The sequence below is a fragment of the Lactuca saligna genome, chromosome 4 (genome assembly GCF_052625555.1).
Source record: "Lactuca saligna cultivar CGN05327 chromosome 4, ASM5262555v1, whole genome shotgun sequence".
NCBI classification, from domain to species: Eukaryota; Viridiplantae; Streptophyta; class Magnoliopsida; order Asterales; family Asteraceae; genus Lactuca; species Lactuca saligna.
Genome location: NC_136420.1, coordinates 276,895,482 through 276,905,757, shown reverse-complemented (window position 1 = coordinate 276,905,757; position 10,276 = coordinate 276,895,482). Strand labels below are relative to the sequence as shown.

At 29.7% G+C, this 10,276-nt stretch overlaps 1 long non-coding RNA gene across 1 annotated transcript; it reads right to left on the bottom strand.

The window, feature by feature from the left end:
• Positions 1-6,759: 6,759 nt before the first annotated feature.
• Positions 6,760-7,861, bottom strand: LOC145039160 (uncharacterized). Its single transcript, XR_013679761.1, has 3 exons — positions 7,772-7,861; positions 6,957-7,012; positions 6,760-6,825 (listed from the first exon to the last, which is right to left on the bottom strand). It is a non-coding gene; the product is annotated as an uncharacterized LOC145039160 (long non-coding RNA).
• Positions 7,862-10,276: the final 2,415 nt, after the last annotated feature.

Here is a 10,276-nt window from a genome sequence, read left to right as displayed (position 1 = left end):
ACTAGTATTTGTTTTCTATTAGGTTTATGCGGGACAAGGAAGAACACACTCCAGCCTTTCCTTTATTAAATTCCAATACTAATAAAGTATTCTTCAAACTCATAGCATATAGAGGAGTTCACTAGGTCAAGTGGAAAATCTTTAGTTTCAAAATAAAAGTAAGAATATATAATGTGTACATAACTACATGAATCTAAAGGAATAGCAAATAAAAATATAGAAAAAACAAAATTCAAACGCGAATGTAAATTTATAGAAAACAATAATTTTTTCGGTTAAAATCTTAGATTAAAATTTTTAACTCATCCATTAATTTCACAATTAGAACCATACAGAATAGAAAGCCACACGTGCATACGAACGTCTGTGGATACACAGTCTCAAACTATGTACTTTTGCAACAATCGATCGTATGTTACAATAAACACTTTAAATCTAGAACAAGAGACAATACGATAATAAAAAACAAGAATGCATTTAGAAGGCTCTAACATAAACAAACCAAACGTATGATTATTGGGCTAAACATAAAAGGCAACCCTTCCAACGTCCACTGTGTTCTCGTGTAATCATCCGTGACCTTGCTTCGTTAACTTGATTGTTCTTCTTTTTACCTAGAACGAAATTTCTCGCTTGATAAGACCCTATTTCTTCACTAGGATTTAATGCTGCTATGAGAACCCAAAAATTATTTAGTAATTAATTAAAACAAAAACCATTGATTAATCAACTCTAAAGTCAATATGATTTCAAACCATACCTGATCCTTCAATCAATGCATAGAGCATAAAATTCTTGAAATCTGATCCAAGAACCGGAAGGCGCCCACCACCAGCGTACAACTTCAACGACGAATTTATAACGGTCGACACTTTATCATTTTTTTTCACCACAAGCCTCAATGGCCCAGAACTGGCAACCACATTCACAGTGATCAAAAGCCTGTTATCATGACTATTATTCTTTGTTTTTCCAGGTAAAATCCTTCGCATCAAAACGATTTTCTTCATGTTCTTGTCAGTTTCCATAGTCGAATCTTAGGAAATCAGGGTAGGGTTCGATCAAAGAACTATGAATAGTTGGTAACTAGGAGATTCGAGTGATTCATAAAAAAAAAAAAAAAAAAAGCAAGATTCAAAGGTCGGATATTGTGGTTGTAGGAAAGACAGGAGTCAGTTGATTTCAAGAATTCGGAGGTTTGTTTGCAAAGAATAATGTAGGGGCATCTTACCATCTTATAGTATGAGAAGTATATATATATATATATATATATATATATATATATATATATATATATATATATATATATATATATATATATATATATATATATATATATATATGAGTGGTTCAAATGAGAACCACAAAAGATTAAAAACCCTAAGAACCCTCATTTAATAAGTAATATGTATTCTTAATTTTTATGTGTTTGTTAAAAAAATGACAAAATCATATTTTTTTAGTCTAATATTTTCATTCATATAATCATTCTATATTTTTAACCCAAAATTTATGTAAATGCAAATTTATACAGTCCATTTACAGTATAATAGACAAAACTCACAACTTAATACTATCTATTTTACACTAATTCACAAATTTAATGAAGTTAAACCCAAACTCTACCACCACCACCATTAGCACACGCTGCCACCGACTACCTTTGCCAACATGGCAACTATTTTTTTTTTTTTTTTTTTTAAATCTGATCTGCATATATATATATATATATATATATATATATATATATATATATATATATATATATATATATATATATATATATATAATGCAATGAGAGGTTAAATACTACATTCATAATTTAATAAACCTATTAATTCACTCATATTGAATTTAATAAAAAACAATTAAAAAACTAATCACTTTTAGGTACTTATATAGCACAAAAAATAAACATATTCTAACATTAATACAGAAGTTCATTCATAAGTCATTTATATTTTAACACAAAATTTATAAAAAAAAAAAAAAATCACTTAAAGATGCAATCAGTCCACAAGTTAATATAACCAATTACCGTTTAATATATAAAATTCACAGTTTAATATATTAAATTAACAAATTGATACACTGAAATTTCATATTCTTAACTTAAAACATACATTTACACTTTCAGATATCAGTTCACAGGTTAATATAATCAATTATCATTTAATACATACAATTCACAACTTAATATATTTAATTCACAGTTTAAACAGAAAATTCATAACTTAACGTAGTCAATTTAAAGTCTTATACATAAAAATCACAGTTTAATACACAAAATTAGGAGCTTAATATAGTCAATTCACAGTTTAAACAAAAAAATTCACAACTTAATGTAGTTAATTCACAGTTGAAAACACAAAAATCATAGCTTAATACATAAAATTTACAAATTATTACAATAAATTCACAACTTAATAAAGAAAAAGTATAAAATTCACAGTAATATTATCAACTTAAAACTCTTAATACAATCAATCATAAGTTTAATATATAAAATTCACAAATTAATACACAAAAACTATATATTCACATCCATATTATCAAATTAATGTTTACATATATACCTTCATATATGGAAGCATGTCTATGTATTAATTTGTGAATTTAATATAGCTTAAAATATAAAAAATTGCAATTTAATACAATATATCCATAGCTCATTTACAAGTATAATACAGTTAATTCACTATTTAATACCCAAAATTCATAGCTTAATATAACAAATTCGTGGTTTAATACACAAAATTCACAACTTAATATAACATTACCAAAAAATCACTTCTTGTAAATCTAACCTTTTGTTTTTAACGATAATGCTTGAAAACCACATGAAATGATTGCCTGAACATATCTCTGCCGGAACTCGTGACCAAAAATCACACATAGTTGTGTTGAACTCACCAGGACGCGTAAACAGTAGTCAAAAAAGATCTACCAACAATGAAAGAAGTCGCCGGAGGAGAAGAAGGGGAAGAGATCTGGCGGAAATCTTAGATCTACTTTCGTTGGCGAGATGAGGACGTGATCCAGATTTGATACATTCGAGATCTACCATATTTTAGTGAAAATCTGGTGGTTTTGGCGGCTGTCTAGAGCAGATCTGAAGAAAAAGTGGTGGCTCATCGGAGCAGATATGTCATTGAAAGAGGACACGACGCCGATTGTGGCGGTTCACAACAACAACGATGTGACATCCCCAAAATCACGGCCAGAAAAGACCGATTTTTGTTTATGCTTTATAAAAATCAGAGTACTTCATTTTATAAAAAGGTTGCGGAATTTGTTCCCAGAAAAACATGGTAAATACGTTATTAAAACATTTTCGAAGAAACGTATTTATTTCATTTTAAAATGTTTGGGATGTCATCGTTAATACCGAAACATAAGCATAAACAGAACTTACAATGATTTACACTAGTGATCTACATCTCTTTTAAATCTCTCAGTGTAATGTCACTTCACTTCGTCACCTGTGATATACATAAACTGAGTGGGTCAGGTTGGGAAACCTGGTGAGTACATAGGGTTTTCAACCCACAATAATATAATTACTATGTTCAATCAAACAATCAACCCAATTACCCATCCCCATTATCTTCTTTACTCTTTAAGGATTTAACCTAAGATTCATCTATCCTGCATTCGTTTATTCCGAAGTCCCTTACCTCCAGGGTTATAGGACTGGCACTAAATCCATAGCTGCCAATGTTCGTTCATAAAGCACTAATTCCATAGCTGCTATGGTCTATTCATCAGGTACTAAATCCATAGCTACCAGTCTTTATCTAATAGGTACTAAGTCCATAGCTACCAATGTTCAACAGGTACTAAGTCCATAGCTACCAATTCCCAACAGGTACTAAATCCATAGCTACCAACGTTTAACAGGTACTAAGTCCATAGCTACCGGTGTTTGTCCCATAGGCACTAAGTCTATAGCTGCCAATGTATCATCTTCTATCTCTCATCATTCATCTACCCATCTCATACCCAACATATTCGTATATATAAAATACGTATACAGCTTAAATTCTATAAAACATGTATAAAACGTTCATCCAGCATAGACAGCAAGTATTCAGATAATATGCACACATAGCACGTAGTTTATATAAAATACTTCATATCTATGTGTAAGATGAAAGGGACTATGCACTCACCTGAGAAGGTGGTGACTCGGTACTCGGACAGTGCTTCGAAACCTAATATTATCACCACTAGATTTTAGTCTAATATTATCGTCACTAATTATTAGTCTTATTATTATTATTATTATATAAGCGTTTAAACAATACTTTCCAACTACTATGTACAGACAGTGGCCAGACATAAAACACCGGAGGGCAGGACCATTTTGGCGTATAGCACTTCTGAAATCCAATAACCCTATGCGGCCCTTTAAACCAGATTCCCCGTACCGCGAGTAGTTAAAAGATATTATAACGACACTTATATAAGTCATAATAATAGCTCAAATATTTATTATAAATTTATAATAACAATACTAATTTTAAATATAAACTATATTTAAAATAGGGTAAGCATAACTTACTTTCAAGGAGATTTTAGCTAGGAGTCGGGCTCTGCAGGGGCAGAACTTCGTCGCTGAATCTTTCTAAGAAAGATTCGTGCAGCGGTTCAGCGCTCGCCTTACTATACTAAAACTACAGAAAGAGAAGTCGAATCACGAGGGACCGAAATGCTCGGGGGATAAGGAGAGAAAGACTCTTGAATCAAGAGAATGGTGCAAGAAATATGAGAGCCCAAGGCTCTTATTTATACTAATTGAATTTTCAAAAACTACCCTCCATAATTACTTAATGACCTTTTAGTTATATAAACAACTAAACACCCCTCTATAATACTATTTTAAATGGATTTAATGATATTTGTACTAAACTAATGTCGAAAGAACTCAACATTAGTCTTATAATGACCGCATCGTCGATACCTTTCTAATGATATATACATATGTATATATATGTGTACGTATACATGATTTATACTTTATTTTAATACGTAAATATGCTATTATAATTTGTAACTCGTTCATACGAACTCCGTTTTTGACGTTCTTTATATCCACGCGTAGGTGGAGACGTACTCTACAACTTTCGTTTAGACTCCGTCGGCTAATTTTGACTTTATTTTTAAAGTTATATTTTTAACAGGCCGGGACAGGATTGGTCCGTTAAAATCTCATAACTTCTTTATCCGATGTCCATTTTCGTCTGTCTTTTTATCGTTACGCTACTAATAACGAGATCTTCGATTCTTGTTTAGGTTGTTTCGGCTAAAAATCAATCGATCTAAAATTCGAATTTCGGGCTGTACACCGCTAATCCGAAACTTTGAAAAATCATAACTTCTTCATACGAAGTCAGATTTGGGCGTTCTTTTTATCGATGTTCTTAGTTTAACATATTCTACGACTTTCGTTTAGAGCGCTAAGGCTAAATCTCTCTCTATCATAAATTTACTATTTACGCTTCCCAGCGTCGTGCCGGTTCCGACGCGAAACTTCGACGGGTCATAACTTCTTCGTTATAACTCGGATTTCGGCGTTCTTTATATGTACGGAAACCTTGTGACATATTCTATAACTTGGTTAAGATTATTTATTCTAAACAATCTTTTTGTCGAAAAGTTGTTTTTGACCCCTATTGCCTTTAAATTGACTAGCCCGGATCTGCGGGCGTTACAATTATCTCCCCCTTAGGATGATTACGTCCCGGAATCATCAACGAAAAAGGGCTCGTATAATGACTCCATACGTCATCTCTTCATCCTAGGTAATAATTATAACTTCTATATTCCTTCAAGTCTATCTCTTAGACTCATTGACTGTAAGCAGTACTCGATCGTGCACCTGCTCTCTACCTCAGGCTAGACTTCAAATTATGACCTATCATCATGTGATGCACGTTTAGACTTAGGTCTCTTAGAGTTAAATTCTAAAATAGACTATGCCTTCCTTCATGTTCTAATGTGATATAATCCACTACAAGAAAAATGGGTATCAAAGACTGACATAATCAGTCTTTGATGGTCAATAATCAGTCTCTAATGAGAATCAGGGACTGATTTAGCTAGTCCCCGAAACCTAGTCTTAGATAGTCGATTTTTTATGTATCCAGGACTGAAACTCAGCCCCTAATTCATCAAAGTAGTAAAGACAAAAAATCAATCTTAGATCATATTTTATTCGGTCTCTAATTTCTTTTCTTCAAATCCTAATTTGATGTTATATCAGTCCTTGATACTATTTTTCAGTGACTGAATATCAGCCCTTTATCATGTTAGACTTTGATAAATATCATTTGGTATTGAATATCAGTCTTTTAAACTATCTAGTTTATTCTATAATATTATTTTTCAATGACTAAATATTAGTCTCAAATACCATTCAATCTGTAACCTGATATTTCAAGGACTAAATACGAGTCTCAGATATAATGTCGTTCAGTCTCTAACCATAACACATTTATACTTTAAAATTAGGTCCAAATTTTTTTATAAATTTCATGGAATACAAAATAATAATAGAAATTTAACATAATAAATAGAAAACAAAAAAAGATTACTTGAATTAAAATTTGTCTTGTCTTACAACAACATTCAGAATATTTAAAACAAAAATATCTTCCAAACTAACTAACCATACCCATTAATACACATAAAACACATGCCCTAAACTCATATGATTTGGTGATACTTTTGCAGAAACTGCATTGTGATATAGAATCTTTAGGTGTACATGAACCAACAAGTAGGAAACTTCTCTTGTGGTGGCTCTACATGAAAGTTCTTCCCCTGTTTCAACAAAGACCCAATTCAAAATCTTGAAAACCCCACAAAATTGTAAAAGAATTGAAGGAAAATAAAAATATGAAGTATGCTAAAAAAAGAGGAATTAAACATGCAAATTTCAAAAACATATGTACTTGTTAAAATATGGACTTTATGAGGTTGTAACACTTTGGGTTGGTATGACAGTGATCTGCAACAAAGAAAAAAAAAATTAAAGTCCCAAACATGACATGATATAACGTCAAATAGGAAATTATAGAAAGTACTCGTATACACAATAAAATGGTCCTATGGTTTAATTTTTTTTCGATTGAAAATCTAACTATTTCAAAATTTGTGGAAGTAGTCATTTACATCCAGTTTCGTTATGGATTTTGGTCCCCGTTAAACTTGAAAATGACTAATGTGCCCTTTACATTATTACTTTTCTTATTCCTTTTATTTGTTTGAAATAAAAATGCTATTATTAAATAAAATGGATCTTATATTCCTTACACCCACAAATAACACACAAAAAATATGATTTTGATCAATATAGTAAAATAGTATTTAAGACCAAAAAAATAAATCGTCTATTGCCTAATGGTTTATTTTAAAGTATATCAAATATTATATGCTAATGTTATAAACAATTATTAAGTTAGGATATTAAAATGATAATGATATGAACTAAAAAAATCAAAATATTAAACGATCTTTTGAAATTTATATATAAATAAAAATTTAAATATAAATAAAAGGGTATAAATGAAATGTGATCACCATGTTAATCTGTTTGTTTTATTTTAATTTTAAAGTATAAAAATATAACTAAAAACAATTAAAGATTGTATTAATTCAATAGCCAACATATTAAATCGATCTTATCGTTCATAAAGAATTTGTATCGTGTGGGTATATTTACCCTTGTAGAAATAGAACTAGTTTCAGCAAATCATGGGAAGCGTACCTTAAACTGCTGATATGGATCGTTCAACACAAGGTTTTGGTGTTGACAAAGAGAAATTTAAACCTGATAAAGTTTTTACGTGCTTTGGCATGCTAGGCTCTATTGTCCCTCGTAAGCTTATCCCCATGTGTAGAACCTCAACGAAGGTTGTTTCTACTAAAATTTAACCACAAGAAGCAAAACAAATAAAAACAGGAAAAAAAATATATATATATATATATAATTATCATAAAACAAAATTACAAAGAGAAAAAGGAATTAACCTTAGTTCTCACTTCATATACTGTCCTCCATCTTGTATAACAAAGCCAGAAAAAATAGAGACAACCCTTATGTCAGTTTGAAATGATATGTAGAAACAAACAACAAAGATGAGAAGCACAAATGCAAGATGAATCATCAAAAGAACGACACTGATAGCCAAATATTGTTATTGATTTACATTAGTGTTCTCGAGCCACTTACTGTTTGTTGACGATCTAGATGAAAGGACAACCCCAAAAAGATTTCCAAACAACATCAATTCCCACCTTCATATGAATCATGTCCTGAAACCTAGAACACCTGATGCATTCAAAATACTTCAAAGGGTGTAGCCTAGAATGAATACACAAAATACCACAAAGTGAATAAATCTAGCACACTGCAAATATCAATAATATAATTGTAAGATACAAATATGATCAAGAAAACTAAACCTCATTTGATTGGAACAGAAAATCTTGGTATGCCCAAATGTTGTTCGAGGTAAAAAAAAACTATTACCATATGTCCAAAACCTTGCAAATGGGTTGTGAATTGGGATTTTTTTCAATGTGGTGATGGGCGGCGGAAGGGTAGTCTATGTTGTTGAGTTGGGCGTTTTGTGCTAGCAATGGATTGCTGCACTAAACCGCCGCCAATGGTGAGTTGTGGTGTGGTGGTGAGGATCGGGTATATCAAAGAAAGAGAGGGAGAGTGAGAAGGAGATGAGAGATGATATCAGAAAGAGTGTATACCTTACTCCGACTTGAGTGATCGGCCTCGGTAGCGATGAAGTTCTAATCATTTGAACCTTTACCTCTATATATATATATATATATATATATATATATATATATATATATATATATATATATATATATATATATATATATATATATATATATATATCGAAAAAGTTCAATAGAGAACCATAATTATTGTTTTTTCAAGGATCTAAATCGTTTATTTTTTTCAGTTCCTAGAACTTATTTTTTATCGAAAAAAAATCTAAAATATCTAAATTCATATATTATAATATTGTGAATCTGAAAAATATTTTTCAAATTCACCGTGTAAATCCGGATTCACGGTGTGAATTTTAAAAAGTTCACATTGTGAATTTGACATAAAAAAAATCGAATTTGATATCATTAGAAAAAGGATAAGAAATTATGAATTTCTGTACTTTTAGGGTTTTTTTTTTTTTTTTTTTTTTTTTAAAAAGAAGTTCTAAAAGTTGAAAAAAAGATTGGTTCCTTGGTTAATTCTCGTTATTTATTGAATCTTTTATATATATATATATATATATATATATATATATATATATATATATATATATATATATATATATATATATATATATATATATATATATGGTATATAAAAGAGTAAATTACAAATTTGGTCCCTAGATATTCTTTAATCAAAAACCACAAGTATATATATATATATATATATATATATATATATATATATATATATATATATATATATATATATATATATATATATATATATATATATATATATATATATATATATATATATATATATATAAAAGAGTAAATTACAAATTTGGTCCCTAGATATTCTTTAATAAAAAACCACAAGTTGACTTGAAATTATTAGACCTCCCAATGTTGTTTTTAAATTTGCACTTTGTTGTAGCGGTGTCGAACCGGTAAAATTTTCGAGTTTCCGATACAATGGGTTGGGTAGAACGGGTATTTCCTTAAGAAAATAATACATGATACTGACCTGTATTTTAATTTGGGTTTTCTTTCGGGTATTCGGGTTTCAGGTCAGATCGGGTAATAATCGGCTATATACAAAACTTTCTTAAATGACACTTATTGATAAAAAAAATTTACATGTTTGTTTTTTGGTTTAATAAATAATTGGGTAGGAAAATATTCGATACAATTAACAAATACATATATAATAACATTACAAATCGTGATTATATATTATGCACTTTTTTAATTCTATTCCAAATTTTGATTTATAAAAAAAATAAATAAAAAAAAAACCATGAATATGATTAGCGTGGTGTAATAGGTCTGCACACAACAAAAAAGTCTAAATAATTAAAGTTTACAAGTACATAAAAATAAGTTAAGAAAATATAAACAAAAACAGTTAACAAAAAGAAAACCAACAATATCTAAATTCTAAATAATTTGACCGCTTTATACATTAAACATCTATACAAAGGAAACAATTCCATTCCATTTCTTGTAAGAGAAAAAGAAAACATATATC